At 46.7% G+C, this 27,966-nt stretch overlaps 1 long non-coding RNA gene across 1 annotated transcript; it reads left to right on the top strand.

The window, feature by feature from the left end:
- Nucleotides 1–7,298: 7,298 nt before the first annotated feature.
- On the top strand, nucleotides 7,299–27,460 carry LOC116975380. The gene is made up of 3 exons (XR_004412614.1): nucleotides 7,299–7,310; nucleotides 11,722–11,724; nucleotides 27,427–27,460. It is a non-coding gene; the product is annotated as an uncharacterized LOC116975380 (long non-coding RNA).
- The last annotated feature ends 506 nt before the right edge of the window (nucleotides 27,461–27,966 follow it).

The raw sequence follows: 27,966 nt of genomic DNA on the forward strand, positions 1-27,966 counted from the left end.
GATCTACAATAGTTATAGGCAGCATGGAGTAAATGAGGTGCTTGAGGAGTATAAAGAATGTAAAAAGAATCTTAAGAAAGAAATTAGAAAAGCTAAAAGAAGATATGAGGTTGCTTTGGCAAGTAAGGTAAAAGTAAATCCGAAGGGTTTCTACCGCTATATTAATAGCAAAAGGATAACGAGGGATAAAATTGGTCCATTAGAGAGTCAGAGTGGCCAACTATCTGCAGAGCCAAAAGAGATGGGGGAGATATTGAACAGTTTCTTTTCTTCGGTATTCACCAAGGAGAAGGATATTGAATTATGTGAGGTAAGGGAAACAAGTAGAGTAGCTATGGAAACTATGAGGATCAAAGAAGAGGAAGTACTGACACTTTTGAGAAATATAAAAGTGGATAAGTCTCCAGGTCCGGACAGGATATTTCCTAGGACATTGAGGGAAGTTAGTGTAGAAATAGCAGGGGCTATGGCAGAAATATTTCAAATGTCATTAGAAACGGGAATAGTGCCGGAGGATTGGCGTACTGCGCATGTTGTTCCATTGTTTAAAAAGGGGTCTAAGAGTAAACCTAGCAATTATAGACCTGTTAGTTTGACGTCAGTGGTGGGCAAATTGATGGAAAGAATACTTAGAGATAATATATATAAGCATCTGGATAAACAGGGTCTGATTAGGAACAGTCAACATGGATTTGTGCCTGGAAGGTCACGTTTAACTAATCTTCTTGAATTTTTTGAAGATGTTACTCGGGAAATTGATGAGGGTAAAGCAGTGGATGTTGTGTATATGGACTTCAGTAAGGCCTTTGACAAGGTTCCTCATGGAAGGTTGGTTAAGAAGGTTCAATGGTTGGGTATTAATGGTGGAGTAGCAAGATGGATTCAACAGTGGCTGAATGGGAGATGCCAGAGAGTAATGGTGGATGGTTGTTTGTCAGGTTGGAGGCCAGTGACGAGTGGGGTGCCACAGGGATCTGTGTTGGGTCCACTGTTGTTTGTCATGTACATCAATGATCTGGACGATGGTGTGGTAAATTGGATTAGTAAGTATGCAGATGATACTAAGATAGGTGGGGTTGCGGGTAATGAAGTAGAGTTTCAAAGTCTACAGCGAGATTTATGCCAGTTGGAAGAGTGGGCTGAAAGATGGCAGATGGAGTTTAATGCTGATAAGTGTGAGGTGCTACATCTTGGCAGGATCTTGGCAGGACAAATCAAAATAGGACGTACATGGTAAATGGTAGGGAATTGAAGAATGTAGGTGAACAGAGGGATCTGGGAATAACTGTGCACAGTTCCCTGAAAGTGGAATCTCATGTAGATAGGGTGGTAAAGAAAGCTTTTGGTGTGCTGGCCTTTATAAATCAGAGCATTGAGTATAGAAGTTGGGATGTAATGTTAAAATTGTACAAGGCATTGGTGAGGCCAATTCTGGAGTATGGTGTACAATTTTGGTCGCATAATTATAGGAAGGATGTCAACAAAATAGAGAGAGTACAGAGGAGATTTACTAGAATGTTGCCTGGGTTTCAGCAACTAAGTTACAGAGAAAGGTTGAACAAGTTAGGGCTTTATTCTTTGGAGCGCAGAAGGTTAAGGGGGGACTTGATAGAGGTTTTTAAAATGATGAGAGGGATAGACAGAGTTGACGTGGAAAAGCTTTTCCCACTGAGAGTAGGGAAGATTCAAACAAGGGGACATGACTTGAGAATTAAGTGACTGAAGTTTAGGGGTAACATGAGGGGGAACTTCTTTACTCAGAGAGTGGTAGCTGTGTGGAATGAGCTTCCAGTGAAGGTGGTGGAGGCAGGTTCATTTTTATCATTTAAAAATAAATTGGATAGTTATATGGATGGGAAAGGAATGGAGGGTTATGGTCTGAGCGCAGGTATATGGGACTAGGGGAGATTATGTGTTCGGCACGGACTAGAAGGGTCGAGATGGCCTGTTTCCGTGCTGTAATTGTTATATGGTTGAAACGGATTAATTTTCTCTTTCTACTGAGTTAAAAGAGGTTCTGGTTGTGAATTCCTCCAAGGATTCCATAGAGAGAGAGCAGCCTACATGGCCGTCCGAAGGGGGGGGGGGGTGCGTTGGGTGTGACCGCACCCCCCTTTTTATCCCCCTAAGAAAAAAGTCACCAAAAAAAAAAAAAAAAAAAACGGGAAAAAAAAGTCAACGTTCCCACTTTGGAAACGGCCTGTTCTCTGTTCTCCCAACCCCAGGCTGGAGTGGCTGATTCTGAACCCAATGGCTGTAACCCCAACACCAGACGCCACTGCGGCGGAGCCCGCTCCCCTCGCCTCCCCCCGCCGCCGTGGCCCAAGCCATCCTCCCCCCACACCACCCCCGCTGGGCCCACGCCGCCCCCGCTGGGCTCACGCCACCCCCGCTGGGCTCATGCCACCCCCGCTAGGCGCACGCCACCCCCGCTGGGCCCACGCCACCCCCACTGGGCCCACGCCACCCCTGCAGACCCCTGCTGGGTCCACGCCATCCTCGCTGGGTCCACACCACCCCTGCTGGGCCCACTCCAACCCTGCTGACCCTCGCTGTGTCTACGCCACTCCCGCTGGGCACACGCCACCCCCGCTGGGTCCACGCCACCCCCACTGACACCCGCTGGGCCCACACCACCTTCATCACCCCCGCCCGCTGGGCCCGCGCCACCTTCATCTTCGCCCCCCCCGCAAGAAAGAGGGGAGGGATGTGAGAGGGGGAGGGGGAGAGAGAGAGGGGAAGGGAGAGGAGAGAGAGATGGGGGAGGGGAGAGGGAAAGGGGGATTATCTTGAGTGCGATTGCAAAATTAAGGTAGGTTTTAGAGCTATTATATTTTCTCCTCCATATGAATAATATTAAACAATATCAAATAATATCAAACAATTGGAACTGCTTTCTTGATAACAATACTGAAAAATATGAATTCCATAATTTGTGAATAAATACACATTTTAATGGGATCATTATATACAGATGTAACATTTCCATTTTGATATCGGGGGGAGGGGGGCGCTGGGGGCAAATATTCGTCAAGCCGATAGCCTAATCGTTAAAGAGTTAAAAGATAGCCTAATCGATAAAGAGCTGCGAAGAGGAATCAGAGCTGCCAAGGAAAGATACTCTGAGAAGTTGAGGAGCAAATTCTCAGCTAGTGATTCTTCTTCAGTTTTGAAGGGCATGCAAGAAATCTCCAGCTATAAGAGGAAAGTCCGCCGCTCTTTGGACAATCGTCAGCTGACGAACGACCTGAATGAGTTTTACTGCAGGCTTGAAAATCAGAAACGTAACCCTGGTACCCCCTCCCCAACAAACACAGCCAGACCCCAGTCTGCAAAGAATGGACCCTGCACCCTCTCCTTCCCATTCACCACTTCACACCTACTTAAGGCAAGACTCCAGTATGAAAAGAGTGGACCCTTTCCCACCCCAACCAACACTTCACACCCACTCACAGCCTGACCTCAGTCTGCAAAGACTGGGCCCTTCTACACCCACCCCACTCCAATCACCACTTCACAGCCAATGACTGCACCTCCACAGACACCTCTGTCAAGCTTCACAAGTTTGCGGAAGACACAACCCTGATTGGACTGATCCAGGATGGGGATCTCTGTACTCTTTTCAGTTTGACATCTTTCCTATAACATGGTGCCCAGAACTGAACACAATATTCTAAATGCGGTCTCACCAACGTCTTATACAACTGCAACATGACCTCCCAACTTTTATACTCAATACTCTGACTGATGAGGGCCAAAGTGCCAAAATACTTTTTGACCACCTGATATACCTGCGACACAACCTTCAAGGAACCATGCAACCATCAACCATTCCTCTGCCCACCTGGCTAATTGATCCAGATCCTGCTGCAATCTTTCACAACCATCTTCACTATCTGCAACACCACTCACCTGTATCATCAACAGACTTGCTAATCTTGCCCTGTTCTGTGACGTTTCACAGAGTGCTGGAGTAACTCAGCGGGTCAGGCTGAGTATAGAAGTTGGGAGGTCATGTTGCAGTTGCATAAGAAGTTGGTGAGGCCGCATTCAGAGTATTGTATTCCGTTCTGGGCACCATGTTATAGGAAATATGTCATCAAACTGGAAAGGGTACAGTGAAGACTTATGAGGATGTTGCCAGGACTAGAGGGCCAGAGCTATAGGGAGAGGTTGAGTAGGCTGGGACTCTATTTCATGGAGCACAGGAGGATGAGTGATGATCTAATAGTGTATAAAATCATGATTTGAATAGATATGGTTGAGTCTTTTGCCCAGAGTAAGTGAATCGAAGAGCAGAGGACATAAGTTTAAGGTGAAGGGCAAAAGATTTAATAAGAATCTGTGGGTATGTTTTTCACACAAAGGGCGGTAGGTGTATGGAACAAGCTGCCAGAGGAGGTAGTTGAGGCAGGGACTATCGCAACATTTAAGAAACAGTTAAACAGGTACATGGATAGGACAGGTGCGGAGGGATATGGATCAAACGTGGGCAGGTGGGACTAGTGCAGATGGGACATGCTGGGCCGAAGGGCCTGTTTCCACACTGTTGCACTCTATGACTCTATCTATCTTTCCCTCTCAAACCCATTCTCCTGCCTTCTCCCCATTACCTCTGACACCCGTATCAATGAAGAATCTATCAATCTCCTCCTGAAAAATGTCCATTGACTTGACCTCCACAGCTGTCTGTGGCAATGAATTCCACAGTTCACCACCCTCTGACTTAAGAAATTCCTACTCATCTCCTTCCTAAAGGAATGTCTTTTAATTCTGAGACTGTGGCTTCTGGTCCTAAACATCCTCTCCACATCCACTCCATCCAGGTTTTTACCAGGCTGGGACAGACTGCAACAGCTTCACACTATGTCCCAAAGCTTGTGTCCTGTCCTGCATCACCCAAGGCAGCAGAGATGTTATAGGATAGGGCAAGCACCGTAACAAAGTAGCTCACAATGGTTTGGGTAACATTCAGGAATGTCTATGCATGGCACATCATGAATATTACTGACGAACGGTCTTGACCCGAACTATAATCTATACCCTTTCTCCACAGATGCTGTCTGACTCACTGAGTTAATCCAGCACTCTGTGACTTGTCACCTATCCATGTTCTCCACAGATGCTGCCTGACCCGCTAAGTTACTCCAGCACTCTGTGACATGTCACCTATCCATGTTCTCCACAGATGCTGTCTGACTTGCTGAGTTACTCCAGCATTCTGTGAAACGTCGCCTATTCATATTCTACGCAGATGCTGCCTGACCCACTGAGTTACTCCAGCACTATTTTGTGACTATTTTCCCTTCACCCACCTGCCCAAGCCCACCCTCCCCACTCCTTTCTTATGTTGAATTTTGAATTGAATTGAATACCTTTATTGTCATTCAGACCTTACGGTCTGAACGAAATTTCGTGCCTGCAGTCATACATACAATCATATAATAAAAAACAACAATAAACACAAATTAACATCCACCACAGTGTATCCTCCAAGCACCTCCTCACTGTGGTGGAGGCAAAAATCTTATCGTTACTGTCTCTTCCCTCCTCTTCTCCCTCTGCGCTGAGGCGATTCCCCACCGGGCGATGGCACAAATAGTCCGCGGCTCACCGAACCCCGCGAACGGGCCGGTTCAAACACCGCGGCTCGGGGTGGTCGAAGCTGCCGCCCTCCAGTCCAGCAGATGCAGCCGCTGGCCCGCGGCCGAACCCCGGACTCAGGTCGCCGCTGCCAGAACGTCGTCCCAGCCCCAAGCCGGATCGCCCTCACGTGAGTGCCGTTCCTCCCTCGAGCTGGGCCACTCCGACGGCAGTGCCGTTCCACCCTCGGGCTGGGCCACTCCGACAGGAGTGCCGTTCCTCCCTTGTGCTGGGCCACTCCGACGGGAGCGCCGTTCTCCCTCGGGCTGGGCCACTCCTACGGGAGTGCCGTTCCACCCTCGGGCTGGGCTGCTCCGACGGGAGCGTCATTGCCCCTCACGAGAGAGCCTCAGCCCCTCGTCAGGCCGCCCTCACGGGAGCGAGCCCAGGACGAGTCCTGTCAGCTGCCTCCGGAGCCTCGAGGTCGCCAGCTCCGCCATTAGGCCACAGCGCAGATGGAGGCAGAGAAGGTGGATACGACAAAAAGTTGTATTCCCCCGAAGGGAGAGACAGCAAGCCCCGTTTCAACACCCCCCCCCCCCCCCCCACATAAACACAGCTTAAAAACCAAAAACGTAACTACACAAAACGAAAAAAAACAACACAAAAAAGTAAAGACAAACGGACTGCAGGCGAGCCGCAGCCGTTCCCAGCGCCGCCACTTCCGGTTGAGTGTTTCTTTCCACCCATAAACCTCTCTCTGCCTTTACATTGCACTCCTCTTTCAAATCTGCTCTACTTATCTACATGCATTTTTCTTCTTCACTTTTTAGTCATAGAATGATGCAGTGTGGAAACAGGCCCTTCAGCCCAACCTGCCCACACCGACCGACATGTCCCATCTAAACTAGTCCGACTCACACGCGTTTGGCCCATATCCATCTAAATCTGTCCTATCCATGTACGTGTCCAAATGTCTCTTAAACATTAGGATAGTCCCAGTCTTAACTACCTCTTCTGGCAGCTCGTTACATACGCCCAGCACCCTTTGTGTGAAAAAGCTACCTCAGCTTCCTGTTAATTTCTGAAATATTGGTCATAAATTTGGTGCAGAAATGCTCCAAAACAAGGCTCAGAATGGATCAAAGAGCATCTAAAACCCCTGAGCTTCGAGGGGCTTCACGCTTCATGCTCGTGATGTGCGCAGAGCGCACATTATTTCACATTAGGTTTTTTGTAATCCTGTCATGCCACCCCCCTTTTTGAAAAGCTTCGTACGGGCCTGGCCTAACAGACCAAAACCTAGTCAGAAGGAATATAATTTGAAACAAATACAGATTATTCAGCAGAAATGTGATAACATCAAGAAATGTCTCACTAATTTAATTTTTCATGAAAACTGAATGGAAGACGAGCAGATTGTGTAAACTGTACCCCACTTTAAAATATTAGTTGTATCAGATTTACTTTTCTAAATGGTATTTAATAGCTGAAAAATATATGTAAGACTTACAATGTTGAATCAACCACAACAAAGCTGAAGCAGAAATGTAAATAATCACGTTAGGTCCACCAGTAGCTTCAGTTTTGGTTGGTTACACATGTAAACCAAACCCTACATGACATTTAATTTCTTCTTGGTCACTACCCATTTGTCTGGTACACCTTGTGATTTAGTGAATGACTCAAAATGTTGACAGATTAATCTGAAAGTATTTTCACTCCTTGTGGACAACAATCCTTTTAAGATTCATGTAGGTCACATACAGTTTCCATCATCATTTTATAGCTATATCAGATTTGTAGTGTTAATGAAAAATAGGACCATTACCGGATTCAGTAATGTAGAACTTCTGAAAAAAATATTAATATAATATATCATATGTAAAAATTATCCTTTTTATAATTGTTTAAAATTGAATACATTTTGGTTCTATTCTTACGATCCATATAGGAATTTAAACCAGAATTTCAATGTAAACCACCCAGCAGGAAGAGGGCTTGGGATGGTTAGAATAACAATAGCGTACTCACCACTGCATACCTACAGAGCTCTTACCCCTGACAATGTTATCACCTGCTTTTCATAGTTGATGCATTCAAGGCATTCGAGGGCTTCCTGAATGAATAACTATTTCCTCCATCATTATGTGCTGCATGTTTTTAGAAAATGAGCATTCATGCAAACCTCATTTGCAAGATGAACAATGTATGAGAAGAGGATGAGGACAAGGTTTGCAGATTCACAGCAAGCATTGGGAGGAAGGTGACCTCAATGCCATGCAGGCAATAAAGTGAGCGATGAGATAAATAAAGGAAAGACTGGAAATATTCTGCCAGTCAACCTGTATCTGTGGGAAGAGGGGCAGTTAATGTTTTAGGATGGAGGCCCTCCATCAAAATGAAACAACGTAAGAAGCATAGTGTATTTTATATCGAAGTCACGTGAGTGACTACGTGAAGACCCTGCCAGCCCGATTGCGCATCAATTCGTCGACGCATGGCGCGAGAGTTGGAGCAGTTTGAAACTGCTCTGGCAGGTAAGTTAATTTTGTTTTCAGCGGGTCAATGCGGTACAGCGGGCCTGGAGTAGCTGACGGGCGCAGCCTGTGCGGCTGCTGCCGTTGGAGCTCCGAACGGGAGCAGGCGGCCGGATTTGGAGGCCGCCGTGGGGCTCCGTAAGGAGCTAGGATATGATATTGCGGGTGCCGGCACAGCCGGGACAGCTGCAAAAGATAAGCAGCAGCCGGTGAGTTAAAAATAGCTGCGGCCAGGAGCAAACAGCCGGGTAAGATCAGCTGCCGTAGCACCGAGCAATTTTAAACATACAGTAGATGCTGCCGGCTGAGGTCGGTTCAGCTTACGCTGGAGCAGCGTATAGTGTATGCTTTATTTTTAGGGCGGCTATAAATAGAGTTGGCAGGTTTTTAATAGCGGTTGCCGCTCGGTCACATTTGTGACTATTGTAGCAGATAGCATACAAAGGTTATGTTTAATACTTTGGCAATATAACGATGTATCTTATCATGCCAATAAAGGTTTAAATTGAAAAGGAATTAAATTGAATACAAAGGACATTTATTATCACATACACCAAATGGTGTAGTGAAATTTGACTTGCCATTGCAGTCCAGAACGCCAGGCTTAGGAAGCCTTTTTTGAACTGTGTCTATCAGACACCTGTGGGAGCTCCACCTGGTTCAGGGTGGCGCCATGATAATTTCTGCTTAGTAGAGGGGACTGTTGGAGATTATTTCATAAGAGACTCCAACTATGTGGATATCGATAGAGCAGTCGAATCTCTGATCTAATGGGGATATGCTTCTTTTCATCATATGAACAAACTATGCTCCGTGTACCGGAGGCATTAACAGGCGGCTCCAGCCATATGCCTGTGCTATCACCAGGCAGGGTTGCTGTATTTCTCCCACTCTGTCGTGGGGAGTATCGGAAAGAGGTGACTACGATTATGATGCCGGCTCATCCAGGTCATATGTGGGCCAGAGGCCTGAGGTAGCAACACCTTGTGCAGGGTTGCGCTCTATTTCCTCCCTTGAGAATATTCTATTCTATTCTATTCTATTCTATTCTATTGATATACTCCATTGAGGCTCCAGAAGGGAGCATGGACTCGGAGTCACAAACAGGTGCAACCTGTCTGGTAAGTATAATAAATAATGATGATTTATACCGACAGCAGAGGACCGCGGCAGTGCGGAAAGCCGACGGCCACTTCGGAGTCGCTGGCAGCGCCGATCTGCACAGCTAGTTCCGATTCGGCTCCTAGAGGGAGTAGCTTGGCAACCCTGAGTCGGGACAAAGCCAAAGCCAAGTCTGTGAGACAAGTCCTGTTGGACGATTCTGGACAAGAGGATTCTGTCCCACACATCTATGGCAGATGTGATTGGCCGTTTGTCTCAATTGGAACATCTGATGGATCAGATGGTGGCACAAAATATGCTCCGTGTTACGGAGGCATGCACGGGCAGTTCGAGTCATATGCCTGTAGCAACACCTGCTTCAGGGTTGCAATATTCCTCCCACCCCGATGAAGGGAGTGTTGGAAATGGTGCCAAAAATATGCTCCGTGTTATGGTGGCATACACAGACAGTTCGAGTCATACGCCTGTGGCAACGCCTGGTTCAGGGTTGCAGTATTTCTCCCACTCTGTCGAGGGGGGTGTCGGAGATCAGTAAGGAGCTGACTCCGAACATGAGTGTGTGCCTGAATCCCATGCTTTAATGCATGATGTACGAGAGTCGCATAAGGAAGAGCTGCCTGCTCTTGCCTCTAAATTTTCTGTTCCATCAGGGACGGGCAAGCCACTATAAGAGAATTTGGCCAGCAGCATCAGCTACCTAACATCACACCAGCTGAAGGAATGGCATGCATGGGGCTGAAGATGTGGTCAGACAGGGTCTGCAAATGGAACTTTGTTTAAGCTCCAACAAGCAGATCGACCTGGGATCAGAGACGCTGGCAGGTAAGGTCTCTTTATTAACCTCCGAAATGGAGCACTGTTGGCCCAGGTTTGGGTTTACTGGCAGCATGGGCTGTCTAGTATCTTTTCACTGTCTCTGGAAAAGATCAGGTTGATGCAGAGACATTGGTAGGGTACCTTGCATAGTAACCTCTGTAAGTTCCAAGTAGAAACAGCTAGGTTACCCTGGTACTGGGTAGACCATCATTGAACTGGCTGGCCATATGGATCATATTGACCAGGGAAGCACTGCCTCAACATCTGTGATTGAGGTTATCAGGCTGCTCAGTAGAATGAAGTAGTTGAAGTCTCCCTCAGCACATGTTTAAATTTCTGCTCAGTTAGTGGAGTTGCCAGTTCGTTGGAAACATAATTGCCATCCTCTCTGGGATAGGTAGCTACCAGCAGGAAGCTGGTCTGGCATATAATATTTTTATCTGACCTGCAGGTTCATGTTGTGAATCAAAAATGTATTTATAATAATCCGTAGGCACTCAATACCAGTATTCCTGATTGAGTGGCGGGTTGAAGAGATTGTGTTGCGCACTCTGGCGACTCAGGCAAGTGGTTTCAGTCAGAGGACTGCGAGGCAATTCCTGATTCATGCCCATTTTGCTTATGAGATAATTCCCATAACGTTCGCGCTGGATTGGGGAAATTCTTCTTCTATGCATTTCCTCCCTTCTGCCTCATCAGTTGGGGACTACGCACAATACAAATGGACTCTGCTTCAGGTATTTTGATAGCACCCAACTGGCCTACGCAGCCATGGTTCCCAATACTCCATGACATGGTTGTTGAAACTCCGATGGTATTCCCCAGTGACCCAGAGTTATTAACACCCAGTGTCGGGCACAAGCCACCCGTGCCATGAACAAATCAAACTCCTGGGTTGCAGATTCTGCACAAACCACTTCTGGGACTGGGTTTATCAGAACAAACCGTCGACACCATGTCAGCATCCCTCCGAACATCCACTAAAAAACAGCACTTGTCCAGCATCAAAAAATGGGAGAAGTACTGCTTGGATACAGGGACCACCTACTCAACCGCTACAGTTACCAACGTACTGGAATTCCTGGTGAACCTTCACCACGATGAAGGACTCAGCTACAGACCATCAACACAGCTAGAAGTGCCCTCCCTGTCTATTTAAAACCAGCTCCAGGACAACAGGCCATGGGGTCCCACCCGCTGGTGGTCAAACTAATGAAGGGTATTTACAACTCTAACCCCCTAGACCAAGGTACACCCATTTATGGGATGTCAGTGTGGTCCTGACATACCTCAGGGGATAGCCACCAGCCAGATCCTTCAACCTGGAACAATCTATGCTCAAAACACTCATGTTGATGGCACTTGTATCTGCACAGAGGGTCCGGTCACTACACCTATTGCGACTGGACAGCATGCTCACAGCTCCAGACCAGATCTCTGTCGTTATCCAGGGACTGATCAATCAGAGCAGACCAGGAACACCTAATCCAGTCGTGGAATTCCGGGCTTACCCGCCAGAACCACGGTTATGTGCCATGACCCACCTACTATCCTACATAGACACAACCAAAATATTCGAGGGAGATGAAAAGCCTTGTGGGTCAGTCATAAAAAACCTTATGGTCGGGTGATGAGCCAAACCATTTCGAGATGGCTCAAGCAGGTGCTAAAAGCTGCTGGGATAAACACTAACATGTACACATTTTATTCCACCAGGGCAGCATCCACGTCGACGGCTAAAAGAATGGATGTGCCTATAGACCACATCCTGGCTACAGCAGGATGGTCGGGGGAAAGACCGTTCAGAAATTTAATAATAAGCCGTTGGCAAAACCTGTTTTATTTGCAGAAAAGATTTCACAGACTGCAAATATTTAATTTAAGCCCAGGGGAGCAATTTAATTTCTTTGTTGTTATTGTTAAAAAACCCATTGTGTTTTTCTACAAACAGATTCATTGGTTGATTATGATAACACACTTCCTCCCTCAAGGACTTCGGCAGTGCGTGAAGTAATACCTGTTACACGGTTTGAAATCACAGAGCTTTGAAGTCTTCACGTAGTCACTCACATGACTCCGAAGTAAAATAGTAAGATTAAACTCTCTGCCACAGAGGGTAGTTGAGGCCAGTTCATTGGCTATATTTAAGAGGGAGTTAGATGTGGCCCTTGTGGCTAAAGGGATCAGGGGGTATGGAGAGAAGGCAGGTACGGGATACTGAGTTGGATGATCAGCCATGACCATATTGAATGGCGGTGCAGGCTCGAAGGGCCGAATGGCCTACTCCTGCACCTATTTTCTATGTATCTATGTAAACGAGAACTTACCAGTTTGAAGTTTGATCTGTATTTTATGAGGAGTTACGATGAGGGATTACATGACCTCCGCTCCCAACCTCAATAATATGGGTCAAACTGATAAACTAATGTCTCCTTGTCTTTACTATGTTTACTTCAATAACTGTGTCTATCTGTGATTCCACACCGCTGCTTTGAAGTATGCCGCGCATGCGTGCTGAGCGGGTTCTTCACGTAATCCCTCATCGTATCTCCTCATAAAATACAGATCAAACTTCAAACTGGTAAGTTCTCGTTTAATCTTACTATTATATGTTATCAGCGAAATGTATGAATAACTAGATAATGCATCTTCCGCGGCAATAGAAGCCAAATATTTTCCGTCCGTATGGTCAATATAGGTGGATCCAAGTGGAATCGAGTTTTAGATAATATGCAAAATTTGCAGCTGATAAAACTTATGGGTTTATCAGTAGATACATCTTGCGATATTAAGGATGAGACAACATGAAATTTAATAGTGCAACTTTGCCTATTCATTCAGGCCAAGGTAAGGCGGCTGAAGCAGCTCCTATTTACTCGGTCACAAGTGATAGCTGGGGCAGCCTGTCTTCTCGGGCAGCTAGCTTTGCACGATTGTATGGGAAGTTTGTGAACAAAATATGTGAGTTACTTTTAAACGGAAGTAACAGAGGTTTGTGTGGCTTTCAGTTTGGGCTTAGGGAAGCGTTTATGTGATCGCACATTTGACACCGCTTGTGCTGCTTTGTCATTCTCTATAGTACCATAAGTGGGAAATAAATGATTGGTTATTCACCTGCTGTTCACTAACGTTATGCAGAGTGTCTTTTATATGACCACTCTAAAAGCCTACACTCATTGTAGTGTGTAATGTATATCAGTAAATTATTATGCAAATATTCTTCTACTGTATTCTAATGGGAGCAGTATTTTTTAAGTTGATTATGCTTTCAGCAACTGATTTCAGCACAAAGAACACAGTCTGTACTCAATCTCTGGCTCGATCTCTGGGTCATAACTGACATTAGGGTAGCTTGTTATGGGAATTATCTCATAAGCAAAATGGGCATGATTGCGTACATTTGGAGTGACAGCATACCCACCAGAGCGGAGATTGGGGGTGTCATTAGGTATACAAGTACACTGAGCTTGCTAGTACCTATGTGATGAAAGATAGTTTCTTTACTGTTATTCAATAGTCTAAAGATATTGCTGATGGCTCATTAGCAGCCTATAGAATGGATAGTTCCCTTTCATCATACTGCAAGAGGCTTACATAGTGCGTGTTAATATGTTATAAAATTTGGTTAAATATGTCTGGATATTTGCAGATAGAATTCTGCACAGTGTTGCATGAATTATTGTCTAACTCAAAGTCAATTGGGACTATGGTCCGGTTAAGAACAATGGCCATGTATGCAAGTTAGCATCATGCTATTAATAACCCATATTTTTCTACCATTAATGGTTTATCTATTTAAGTGTTTCACACACAGATTGGGTTACTGCATGAAACCACAGAGCTTTGAAGGCTTTACGTGGTCACTCACGTGACTTCGATATAAAATAAAAAGATTAAACAAGAACTTACCTTTTGAAGTTTGATCTTTATTTTATGAGAAGTTGAAGTGAGGGAATACGTGCCCTCCACTCCCAACCCTACTTTTCATAAAGATCATTTTGGTAATTCTAAGGTCGTTAATCTTTCTTTTTTTATTTTTTATTTTATTTATTAGAAGTAAGTACAATACAGTGGTACCTTTTTTCAGGTGCCAAATATATGTTGACATGATACATTCTCTGTACAACTTCATTTTTTATTTTTTTAAAGAAAGAAATGAGAAAGAAAGAGATAATAGAGAGTAGAAAAACATGTAGTGTATATAAAAAAAGAAAGAGATAGTGAGGAAGAGAAGTAAGAAAGAAGAAGGAGCAGGAGAGAGATTAGCAAATAGGAGATAGGAGATGAGTTTTTATATTGTTGATCATCTTTCAGACCTGAAACAGTTGGTTTTTACGATACTGTTGCACCACATGAATCCAAGAAGTCAATAAATGGAGACCAACTCGTTAAGAATTGGTCTTGTTTATCTATTATGAGGAGTCGTATTTCTTCAAGATGTGCTGTGTACAACATATTTATAATCCACATTTTGAGCGTTGGTATAGTTGTATTTTTCCAAAATTTAAGGTCGTTAATCTTTCAGTATTCAGTATTTCTTTAATATCATTTTCACTGAGTACTCGCATACACAGAGGAAACGAAAAAACGTTGCTCGATCAGTTTCCATTCAGTGTAGTTAATAAAAAAGGATAAATACATAGAGCTTTAAAAACAAATTAAAATTACCATGTCTAAAAATAGAAAGTAGGCCTAAAATTTACAATAGAATAAAAACAGACATTCCGACCGACAGTGGCTTTACTTTGACAGGTGCCTAACTGTCAAAGTATGGATGAGGTTGAATGTGTTGGTGATCGATATTTGGGGAGGGGACAAAGTCTGTTAATCAGTCTTATTGCCTGTGGGAAGAAGCTGTGGAGCAACTTGCTGGTTTTGCAGCTGATGCTCCTGTACCTCTTCCCAGATGGCAGAATAGAGAAGATGTGGTGTGATGGGTGGTAGGGGTCCTGGATGATGGAGATGGCTCTACTGATGCTCCGCTTCTTGTATATCTCCAACAGGAAAGGGAGTGGGGCACCAATGATCCTGCTGGCGGTCTTCACTATCCTGTTGAGTTGATATTGTTCGTAAGCCTTGCAGCTCCCGAACCAGGAAGTGATGCCGTAGGTCATTATGCTTTCGATTGCGCCCCTGTAGAAGGTTCTTAGATGAGCAGTAGGGAGTCCTGCTTTTCTTCGTCTCCAGAGAGGGTGGAGCCGCTGCTGGGCTCTTTTGACCACTGCTGTGGTGTTTCTACAGCTTAAGTTCAGCAACTAGTTTGTGGTTTCATACAGCTGCTCTGAAGTTTGACGCACATGCGGGCTGGCGGGCTCTTCACATATTCCCTCACTTCAATTTCTCACAAAATAAAGATCATACTTCAAACGGTAAATTCTCATTTAATCTTTCTATTAATGTTTATCTGATCTATTGGAATTCATTGAAGGTGCATCTAGCAATCCAGATAAAAAGGAACAAGTAGATGAAGTGTATTTGGATTGTCAGAAAGCTTTTAGTAGGAAGATGGTGAACGAGATAAGAACATATGGGAGTTTGGGATTATAGGCCTGTGTAGATGAGATGGAGAAGAGAGAGTAGGAATACACTAGCCTTTCTCATGGTGGCAAGTGTGACGTGTAATACACTGTAATCGACATTCATGTTCCCACTATTCACAATCTGTATCATTGATTTGACTGAGGGGAACAAACGTGACACTTCAAAGTTATCAGATGATATTAAACTGGTTGAGAATGTGGGCAGTGTTGAAGAAGGGCATTGGAACTGAAATGAGGATATATTTCTTCACTGAGAAGTTGAGGAATCTTTGGAACTCTTTCCCAGAGGCCTGTGGTAGTTCAGTCATGAGTTTATTCGAAACAGAGATCAATAAATATGGTGAAAAGACAGGAAAATGGCACGAAAGTGAAAATTCTTAATTTCCTTCTCAGTCTTAGTAAAAGTAATAATTACTATCTGGTCATTCCTTTAGGTCATCAATGTATATATCACAGCTTCAAATATTCCCCTATTTGATCTCCTCCAATAGATCTGCACTATTAAATAGTATATTAAAATTATTTCTGCTCTGAACTTTTAAAATATCAGAATATTAAACTAATATTTACATAACCGATATTTGCATATCTATATTACTAAAAGTCTGTTCTTGACCGGTTTTGGCCATCTGTGCTGCGATTTCCGAGAGAACGCTGCCACCTACGGCCATCATTTTTGGCCACCTCGCTTAGAGCCCCCCTCCGCCGTATGTGTGCCGAGGATTTTTCCCGTCGATGAAAAATGACAGAGATATTAATGTTTTTACAAAATTCCCTAATCTCTCTGCTGCTCCTGCTGGTGGGGGGGGGGGGGGGGGAGGGGGGGGGGAAGGGGGGGGGGGGAGGGGGGGAGGGACTATAAAACCAGGAAGTTGTGTGCCTCAATCAGTCTCTACAAGATGGAGGTCTGAGCTCTGAATGACTGAACAAATGTCTACACAGCTGTGAGTAAGTACCCTTAATTTGGTTTGAAAATGAAAATATGGTTATGGTTAGTTTGAAGGAAAAAAGCACTGCCTGCAAATGGTTGTTTGGGTTGAAGTAAAAAGGCACACTCTCTCTCTCTCTCTCTCTCCCCTCCACTACCTCCCACCCCCCCCCTCTCCTCTCACCCCCCTCTCCTCTCCCCCCTCTCCTCTCCCCCCTCTCCTCTCCCCCCCCTCTCCTCTCCCCCCCCTCTCCTCTCCCCCTCTCCTCTCCCCCTCTCCTCTCCCCCCTCCTCCCCCCCTCCTCTCCCCCCTCCTCTCTCCCCCCTCTCCTCTCTCCCCCCTCTCCTCTCTCCCCCCCTCTCCTCTCTCCCCCCCTCTCCTCTCTCTCCCCCCCTCTCCTCTCTCTCCCCCCCCCCTCCTCTCTCTCCCCCCCTTCTCCTCTCTCTCCCCCCCTCTCCTCTCCCCCGTCTCTCTCCCCCTTCTCTCCTCTCCCCCCCTCTCTCCTCTCCCCCCCCTCTCTCCTCTCCCCCCTCTCTCCTCTCCCCCTCTCTCTCCTCCCCCTCTCCTCCTCCTCTCCCCCCTCCTCTCTCCCCCCTCTCTCCTCTCCCCTCTCTTCTCTCCCTCCTCCCCCCCTCTCTTCTCCCCCCCCCTCTCCCCCTCCCCTCCTCTCCCCCCTCCTCGCCGCCCTCCTCTCCTCTCTCCCCCCCCTCCCTCTCCCCCCCTCTCCTCTCTCCCCCCCTCCTCTCTCCCCCCTCTCCTCTCTCCCCCCTCTCCTCTCTCCCCCCTCCTCTCTCCCTCTTCCCCCTCTCCTCTCTCCCCCCCCTTTCCTCTCCCCCCCCTCTCCTCTTCTCCCCCCTCTCCTCTTCCCCCCCTCTCCTCTCCCCCTCCTCATCTCCCCCTCCTCTCTCTCCCCCCTCCTCTCTCCCCCCCTCTCCTCTTCTCCCCCTCTCCTCTCCCCCCCTCTCCTCTCCCCCTCTCCCTCTCCCCTCCCCCCTCTCTCTCTCTCCCCCTCCTTTTTTCTCCCCTCCCTCCCCTCCCCCTCCCCCTCCCCCCCTCCCCCTCCCTCTCCCTCCCTGCTCCCTCCCTCTCCCCTCCCTCTCCGGCCTCCCTCCCGCCTCTCCCCCTCCTCCCCCCCCTTCCCCTCTCGTCCCCCTTCCCCCTCTCTCCCCCTCCCCCCCCCTTTCTCCCCTCTCTCATCCCCCCCTTCCCCCTCTCTCCTCCCTCCTCCCCCTCTCCCCCTCCCCCCTCTCCCTCCCCTCCCCTCTCCCCCTCTCCCCTCCCCCTCTCCTCTTCCCCCTCTCCTCTTCCCCCCTCAGTCCTCTCTCCCCCTCTCCTCAACCCCTCTCCTCACCCCCTCTCCTCTCCCCCCCTCTCCCCTCCCCCCCTCTCCTCTTCCCACCCTCTCCTCTCCTCTCCTCTTTTTCTCACCCTCCTCCCCTCCATCCCCTCCTCCACCCCTCCCCTCCACCACCCCTACCCCCTTCCCTCCACCCTCCCTCCCCCTCCCTGCTCCCCACCTCTCCCTCTCCCCTCTCAGCACACCCTCTCTCCCTTCCTCCTCTCCCCCCCTTCCCCCTCACTCCCCCCTTCCCCCTCTCTCACCCCCTCCCCCTCTCTGACCCCCTCCCCCCTCTCTCCCCTCTCGTCCCCCCCTCCCCCCTCTCGTCCTCCCCCTCCCCCTCCCCCCTCTCACCTCCTCCATCTCCCCCTCTCTCTCTCTCCCCTCCCTCCATCCTCTCCCTCCCCTCTACCCTCTTCCCTCCACCCTCCCTCCCCCTCCCTGCTCCCCACCTCTCCCCCTCACCATCCTCTCAGCACCCCCTCTCTCTCCCCCTCACACTCACCCTCTCTCTCTCCTCCCCTCTCTCTCTGTCTCTGCCCCTTCTCTCTCTGCCCTCACTCTCTACCCCCCCTCCCCCCCCCCCCCCTCTCTAGACGTGACTGCAAGTTGGGGGCTATGCGTCAGTAGATAGGGTGGTTATGGGGTAAAAGGAGCAAATTAATAATATTAATATAATATCAAGGCGGTTAATTAGCGTGAGTGCGGGAGGGGGGGGATAGTTAGTGTGTGTGACGCTGCATGCCGCCTCCCCCCCCACAACCGCACGTTGGGGGAACAGACCCAACGGGTCTGCACTTGGTCTAGTTATAATATAAATATTAAAGGTTTTAAAGAGCACATATAAAATTTTCTGTTTTTTTTTGAAAATATAGGAGTTAATTCGGTATACATGTTGAAGATTAAAAGCCCAGATGAGATTTGATGCAGGAAATCCCAGAAAAAAATAGTTTTCAGATAGATAACACCTCAGGAAATTGCGGGCTTCTGGTCAGTAAATTTCTGTTCATGTAAATTCATTTTCTGTTCACAATTATGGAATCAGCTTTGTACTGCAGAGGAATAGTCATACAGCATGGAAATAGGTCCTTTAGAGTTACTCACCCTAACTGACCAAGATTCCTGTTAAAACTTAAAGCTCGTTCCATTTGTCTGCATTTGACATATCTCTCTAAAACGTTCCTATCCATTTACTTGTCCAAATGTCTATTAAATGTTACTGTATCTGTCTCTTCTACTTCCTTTGGCAGATTGTTCCATCTACCCATCACCCTTGGTGTGAAAAGGTTCCCCCTCAGGTTTCTATTTGACCTTTCCCCTCTCGTATTAAACTTATGCACTTTAGTTATTGATTCTCCTATCCTGGGAAAAAATACAGTGCATTCATCTTATCTATTCCCCTCATGATGTTATACACCTCTATAAGATCCTTCAGCCTCCTGCACTCCAAGGAATAAAGTCTTCTCTGGCCAACCTCCCCCTATAGTTCAGTCCCACTTGGAAACATCCTCGTAAATCTTCTCTCCATCTTTTCCAGCATGTTTCCAACAGCAGGGTGACCAAAATTGGACACAATACTCCAAGAGTGGCTTCTCCAATACCTTGTACAAGCACAGCATTGTGTCCCAATGTCTATACCTAATTCCCTGACTGATGAAGATCATCATGCCAAATCTACTTATGATACCATTTTCAGAGAAGCATGTACAGTACCTGTACTCCTAGATCCCTCTGTTCTACAACACTTCCCAAGGCCACACCATTCACTATGAAGGACTTGTTCTGGTTTAACTTCCCAAAATGCAATGCCTCACAATTGCCTGAATCAACTCCATAAGTCATTCCTCGGTCCATTTGCCCAACTGATCATGACCCTGCTGTAATTCTTAATAACCATCTTCACTGTCTACCACAACACCTATTTTAGTGTCATCTACAAACTTACTAATTATGCCTTGTACATTCTCACCCAAATTATTAGTACAAAACACAAACAGCATCAGGCCCAACACTGATCGATGAGGCGCATGAGAAGTCACAGGTCTCCAATTCAAAAAACAACCTTCCACCACCATCTTCTACTTCCTACCATGAAGCCATTTCTGTATCCATTCAGATAGCTGTCCCTGGATCTCATGCAATGTAACCTTTTAGAGCAGCCTACCTTGCAGAACCTTTCAAAGACCTGGCTGAAGTCCATACATTCCAACATTCTTGTCTATTTCTTAAAAAAGCTCAATCAATTCATGAGACATGATCTCCCAAGCACAAAATTAAGAAAACTAACCTCAGTAGTGATGGGTCTTCCCCTTCCCCCTCTTTTAACCAGGTTACCCCGACCAAACCCCACGCATACTATAGTCCTCCCACCCTCCTCCTCTCTGAAAACCCACCATTCCCCCACATGATCTCACCTCGGCGTTTGTCCACTCCCCGGCCCTCCTCTGACCCCAACCCCCACCCTTGTTGTGTCTTCACCATCCCTCCCTGACCTCCCCATTTCTGATACGGAACGGCCTGTCATCAACAGAGGCCTCACCTTCATTCCCCTCCGCCCCCACCTCAATGAGTTCCGGGTCCGCCACCACGTAGAGCTTTTCTTCCGTCGCCTCCATGCCTTTTTCTATGTCAAGAGTCTTCATCACCCAGTGATGACCCCTTCTCCCACCTCCACCGGTCCCCCTCCTCTTGAACTCCCCAGAACAGCCTTCTTCTCTCTCTAGACCTCATTATTCCATGACATCAACCATCTCAACCTTTCCATTCCCCTTACCTACTCCAACCTCACCCCCTCTGAATGTACAGCCCTCCGCTCACTCTGCAGCAACCCTGACATTATAATCAAACCCATCGAAAAGGGAGATGCCATGGTAGTCTGGCGCGCTGACCTCTACCGGGCTGAGACCAGGCGATAACTCTCAGACACCTCCTCCTACTTATACTTGGACCATGATCCCAAAGATGAGCACCAGGTCTTAATCTCAAACACCATTACTGATTTCATCGCTGCTGGCTGTCTGTCTTCCATAGCCTCCAAACTTATCATTTCCCAGCCCTGCACAGCTCTTTTTTACATTCTCCCCAAAATCCGCAAACACAACTGTTCCGGCAGACCCATTGTTTCTGCCTGCTCCGGTCCCACAGAAATGATTTCCACGTACCTCGACTCCATCCTATTCCCCCTGGTCCAATCTCTCCCTACCTATGTCCAAGATACCTCACATGCCCTTTGTCTCATCAATGACTTCCACTTTCCGAGCCCCTGCTCCCTCATCTTTACTAGGCTCGGTGCTGGGACCGCAGCTAATTACAATATACATCAATGATTTGGATGAAGGGATTCAAAGTAACATTAGCAAATTTGCAGATGACACAAAGCTGGGTGGCAGTGTGAACTGTGAGGAGGATGCTATGAGAATGCAGGGTGACATGGACAGGTTGGGGGAGTGGGCAGATGCATGGCAAATGAAGTTTAATGCGGATAAATGTGAGGTTATCCACTTGGTAGCAAAAACAGGAAGGCAGATTACTATCTAAATGGCGTCAAGTTGGGAAAAGGGGAAGTACAACGGGATCTGGGGGTCCTTGTACATCAGTCTATGAAAGTAAGCGTGCAGGTATAGCAGGTAGTGAAGAAAGCGAATGGCATGTTGGCCTTTATAACAAGAGGAATCAAATATAGGAGCAAGTAGGTCTATCTGCAGTTGTACATAGCCTTAGTGAGACCACACCTGGAATATTGTGTGCAGTTTTGGTCCCCGAATTTGTAGCAAGGACATTCTTGCTATTGAGGGAGTGCAGCGTAGGTTTACAAAGTTAATTCCCGGGATGGTGGGACTGTCATATGCTGAGAGAATGGAGCAGCTGGACTTGTGCAGCGCCAGAGACCCAGGTTCGATCCCGACTATGGGCGCTGTCTGGAGTTGAACTCTACACTCTGGAGTTTAGAAGGATGAGAGGAGAACTTATTGAAACATATAAGATTGTTAAGGGCTTGGACACACTAGATGCAGGAACATTGGTCCCGATGTTGGGGGAGTCCAGAACCAGGGGCCACAGTTTAAGAATAAGGAGTAAGCCATTTAGAATGGAGACGAGGAAACACTTTTTCTCACAGAGAGTGGTGAGTCTGTGGAATTCTCTGCCTCAGAGTGCGGTGGAGGCAGGTTCTCTGAATGCTTTCAAGAGAGAGCTAGATAGGGCTCTTAAAAATAGCAGAGTCAGGAGAAGGCAGGAACAGGGTACTGATTGGGGATGATCAGCCATGATCACATTGAATGGCGGTGCTGTCTCGAAGGGCCAAATGGCCTACTCCTGCACCTATTGTCTATTGTCTATTGTCTATTGTCTATTGTCTATTGACTATGGACGTTTAGTTACTCTACGCCTCAGTCCCCCACCAGGAAGGCTTTAAAGCCCTCAGTTTCTACCTCAACCGCGGAACCATCCAATTTCCCTCTAGTAACACTACACTACACCTAACAGAGCTGGTCTCACCCTCGACAACTTCTCCTTTGATTCCTCCCACTTCCTCCAAGGCGTCGCTATGCGCACCCGCATGAGCTCCAGCTATGCCTGCCCCTTTGTAGGGTATATTGAACAATCCCTGTTCCAGGCGTACACTGGGCCTATCCCCAAGCTCTATCTCCATTACATTGACGACTGCATCGGTGCTACCTCCTGCACCCATGCTGAACTCATGGACCATCAACTTCACCACCAATTTTCATCCTGCACTCAAATTTACTTGGATCATCTCCGACATCTCCCTCCCCTTTCTTGAACCGTCTCCATCACAGGAAATAGACAATTGAATGACGTCTATTACAAACCCACTGACACCCACAACTATCTCGACTACACTTCTTCCCGCCCTGCTTCCTGCAAAGACTCTATCCCGTACTCCCAATTCCTCAGTCTATGCTGCATCTGCTCCCAAGATGAGGTGTTCCATATTAGAACATCCAAAATGTCCTCATTCTTTAGGGAACGAGCAGGGCCGGCGTTAAGCCGATTTGACCGATTGCTCCAAATTGGGCCCCGCGCCTAAGCGGGGCCCCGCACTAATGTTCAGTATTTCGTACGGAAATACGAATTCTCTTTGTTAAATAAAGATTTTTTTAAATTCGCCATCCGGATTTTTTAAAAACGAACATGTATAACAACCGCTGCACGGCCATCATACACAAACGATTTGTTAACTAGTGCTGGTAAGTACTTAACGGTAAGTACTTAACACCTTGTTATGCAATGTCATGAAACTGCATCTATCCGCATTCCTCAGTAAATGTTATAGTGTTTTGAACAAGTATTAATGACGCCGTGTTCCTTTGAATAAAATTCACGCGGCGTCATTAATACTTGTTTAAAACACAATTACATTTACTGAGGAATGTAGATCGATGACACGTTGAGAATTTCATTTAACTCACCATCATGAGTGAGGGCCCCGGACCGCGAGAAGGGGCTTCTTCCTGGTGTGCAGGTTAGTCATTCACCTACCGACCCACGTTGTGTCCAAAGATCTTATAGCGGATCTTTGGTTGTGTCTCTCTGTCTTTTGCTCACTCCCTCCCTCCCTCCCTCTTTCTCTCGCGCTCTCTCTCCCGCTCCCCATATTGTCTCTCTCTAGCTCTCCCACTCCCTCTCTATCACCCTGTCCCCTCAGCATTCCAGGAATCGTTGACGTTTTGCAGTAGACAAAAATGCTGGAGAAACCCTGCGGGTGAAGCATTCGCCTGGCCCGCTGAGTTCCTCCAGCACTCTGTGTTTTTTGTTTGGCTCTGAAGTTGAAGGTGGCTCAGCGGGACGGGCAGCGGCTCTGGGGAGAGGGTTGTGTTTCTGGTCGAGACCCTTCTTCAGACAATCACAAGTACTCTCATCGACGCGAGTTCAGTGCGGTCTGAAGAAAGGTCTTCTCTCCAGAGTCGCTGCGCTGCCTGTCCTGCTGAGTTACTCCAGCTTTATGTCTATCTTCAATTTCAGAGAATTACAATTTCTCACGGGGGGCTTATAACGTCTCTAAACCCCTCTGGGACCCTCTGAACATGTCTAAACCCCCTCTAGCCCCCCTATTTCCCTCTATTCCCCTCTAAACAATTGTAAACACACCTGAACCCATCTGAAGCCCTCTAAACATCTCTAAACCGTTTAAACCCCTCTAAACTAGGAGGCTGCAAGGTGACTTGGATAGGCTGGGTGAGTGGGCAAATGCATGGGAGATGCAGTATAATGTGGATAAATGTGAGGTTATCCACTTTGATGGCAAAAACAGGAAAGTAGACTATTATCTGAATTGTGGCCGATTAGGAAAAGGGGAGATGCAACGAGATGCAACGAAACATGCTCACGGCAGACCAAACGTGTTAAACAGAAATTGGTCAGATATTGAGCTTTACACAGTGAGAAATCATGTGAAATAATCACTGAATTTAATTTTAAATGAATGTACCTGCATGTTATACTGTTTAGTTTGGAGATACCACCAGATAGTCTGGTTGATACAACCAGATCAGTTTGGAGATACAACCAGATTAGTTTGGAGATACAACCATATTAGTTTGGAGATACAACCAGATAGTCCACTGAGTTCGCACCGACCAGCGATTTTTGTTACAGATTTGACAAATTTATTTGGCGGCCAATCAAACGCTGTCTCTAGGGGGGTTGCATCCAATCACCAACCAGCTTGCCTTAAAATTCCCGAAACTACACGAAATATAAACATACATAAATTTTTACTTTTCTAGAGTAGGGGCCCCGCCATCAGTTTTCTAATTGGGCCCCGCAATTCCTAGCACCGGCCCTGGGAACGAGGATTCCCCTCCTATCATAGATAAGACCCTCACTCGTGTCTCCTCGGTACCCTGCAGCTCTGTCCTTGCTCCCCCTCCCCTTAGTCGCAACAGAGACAAAGTCCCCCTAGTCCTTACCCTCCACTCCATCAGCCGTCGCATACAACACATAATCCTCTGAAATTTCCGCCACCTCCAACGGGATCGCACCACTAGCCACATTTTCCCATCTCCATCCCTTTCCGCCTTCTGCAGAGACCGTTCCCTCCGCAACTCCCTGGGTAACTCATCCTTTCCCACCCAAACCACCCGCTGCCCAGGTACCTTCCCCTGCAACCGCAGAAGTTGCAACACCTGTCGTTATACCTCCTCCCTCGACTCTGTCCAGGGACCTCGACACTCCTTTCTGGTTAGGTAGAGGTTCACTTGCACCTCCTCCAACCTCATCTACTGTATCCGTTGTTCAAAATTTGGACTCTTATACATCGGCGAGACCAAACATAGATTGGGCGATCGTTTCGCGGAACACCTTCACTCAGCCCGCATGAGCCAACCTGATCTCCCGGTAGCTGAACACTTTAATTCTCCTTCCCATTTCTACACAGACCTTTCTGTCCTCGGTCTCCTCTATTGTCAGAGTGAAGCTAAATGTAAATTGGTGAAACAGCATCTCATATTTCACTTGGGCAGCTTACAGCCCAGTGGTATGATTTTTGATTTCTCTCACTTCAGGTAGCCCTGGCATTCCGTCGCTCTCTATCCCTCCTCCACCCAAGTTGCATTAGCTTCTCATTTTCACCCTACAAGCAGCTTACAACGGCCTGTTTTCTTTATCATTGTTACTTTTTTGCATATCTTTCATTCATTGTTCTTTATCTCTCCACATCACTGTCTATATCTCTTGTTTCCCTTATCCCTAACCTGTCTAAAGAAGGGTCTTGACCCGGAACATCATCCATTCCTTCGCTCCAGAGATGCTGCCTGTACCGCTGAGTTACTCCAGCCTTTTGTGTCCATCTTCTATCCTAATCAATCCCTGTTTTACCAAATATATGTATATTTTATCCCTTAGAATCCTCTGCAGTAACTTTACTACCGCATATGTTAGTTCCAAGATTTTTCTTAGAAAGAGGGACAACATTAAACATCCTCCAGTTTTCTCACACCTCACCAATATCTTACGGTGATTCATAGAAACATAGAAACATAGAAAAATAGGTGCAGGAGTAGGCCATTCGGCCGTTTGAGCCGGCACCGCCATTCAATATGATCATGGCTGATCATCCACAGTCGGTACCCCATTCCTGCTTTCTCCCCATATGCCTTGATTCCGTTAGCCCTAAGAGCTAAATCTAACTCTCTCTTGAAACTCTCTCTCAGTGGATTGGCCTTCACTGCCTTCTGTGGCAGAGAATTCCACACATTCACAACTCTCTGGGTGAAAAAGTATTTCCTCATCTCAGTCCTAAATGGCCTACCCCTTATTCTTATCTTTCACCCAGGACTCCTACAAATTATTTTCTGGAGTCCCATACGGTCCTTGAATATATCTGATCAGGCTCGCGAGATACATCTTGAGATATCAGTGCCTAACTTGGCTGTAATATGGATTGTCCTCAAGAAATTACCATGAACTTTCCCAAGTTCTCTAGTCTTCAAAAGATTCTGTACATTCACCTTATCTATTCCATCTGTAATCAATTACAAATTACTTCTTCTTAGGCCCCCTTCAGTCATGGCTGACCATAGGTGTCTACAGGGTTGGAGGACGCCAGTGCGTGACTTTGTTTAACGTGGGGAGACTGGTGCACAGACTGCCACCAAACGGTCCTTGACAGACCTGTGTCAGGATCCAATGGCATGGAGTCCAAGACGACCGGAGACCCTTTTCTGCTGCAGCTTTCATCCGCCTTCCCAGCTCCACTAAGGTGAGCCATCATCCTCCGCCTGTTCCACCATTGAGGTCTTGGTTGGATTGCTCTTTGTCAGAATCCTCCCCCTCGACCTTACCGCCATGGGTGGCCCTGCCAGGAGCATAGCTCCAGATGGCATCGCTCTCAGGATCTCAGGACCACACAAGCTTCTCAAAACATGACAAGGTGACAATTAATATGTTATATACACCATGCTGCAATGAAATAACTTGTTCACATAAAGCCCACAAAGTAAACTGTATACAGTAAGTGATGGTAAGTGTTCTTATTGTCAAGATGATTAAGAGCTGCAAGAGAAATGAAGTCCTCCATCCTGTAATCAAATTTGAGTATTTATTCAGAAGGCTGGCGTAGATATGGATCATTATCCATATTTCAAAGCACTTCATTATGGTCAATGGCACAGGTCACTTTATTTTTCTTGGGGACTGGCATGATAACGGTTTCCTTGAAGCAAACAGAGAAAATGGACTGCTTCATGGTAAAAACAGAGATCAAGTATTTGTTGCAAAATTTGCACATCTCCTTTGGCTCCACACATAGATGACTACCTTTGGTTCTGAGGGGCCCTATTTTCTCCCCAGTTACATTTTTTCCTTTAATATATTTCTAACATTCCTTTGGATTCACCTTAATCTTACCTGTCAGATCTATTTCATGGCTCCTTTTTGCCCTCCTTACTCCCTACTTAAGTATGCACCTCAAATCCTTTACTCATCCAACAACACATTTGATCCCGGCTGCCTTTACCCGTGCCTCAAGTTGAGCGTCACTTTCTCTCATGATCCATATTTCCTTACATCTACTTGCCTTGCTCTTACTCTAATAGGGACATGAGTACCTTGAACTCTCACTATCTCACGATTAAATGCATCCCTGTTCTCAGATGTCCCTTTGCCCACAAGCATCCTGCTCAAAACAACATTTGCAAGTTCCTGAATAATACCATTCAAAGTTAGTCTTTCTGCAATTTAGAAATTTAACTTTGGATGAGCCCTGTTGTGATCGATAGCTATTTAAACGCTAATAGAACTGTAGTCACCGTTCCAAAAGGCTCACCCACTGACACTTCAGTCACTTGGCCTGCTCAATTTCCTGAGAGTATTTCAAGATTCACCCACTCTCTTATATGGTCTTCTACATATTGCCTGAGGAAACTTTCCTGAACACACTTGAAAAATTCTACCCTATCTAAGCACTTGGCACTACGACAGTCCCAGTTTACATTGGGAAAGTTAAAATTCCCTACTATGCCAACCCTATTAGTCATGCAGCTGCCTGCAATCTCCCACCATATTTGTTTGTCAATAGGGCCTGTCGCACCTACGCGACATTTTCGGCGACTTGCTGGCATCAATCATAGTTGCAG

This window comes from Amblyraja radiata, chromosome 1, assembly GCF_010909765.2.
Source record: "Amblyraja radiata isolate CabotCenter1 chromosome 1, sAmbRad1.1.pri, whole genome shotgun sequence".
Classification (NCBI taxonomy): domain Eukaryota; kingdom Metazoa; phylum Chordata; class Chondrichthyes; order Rajiformes; family Rajidae; genus Amblyraja; species Amblyraja radiata.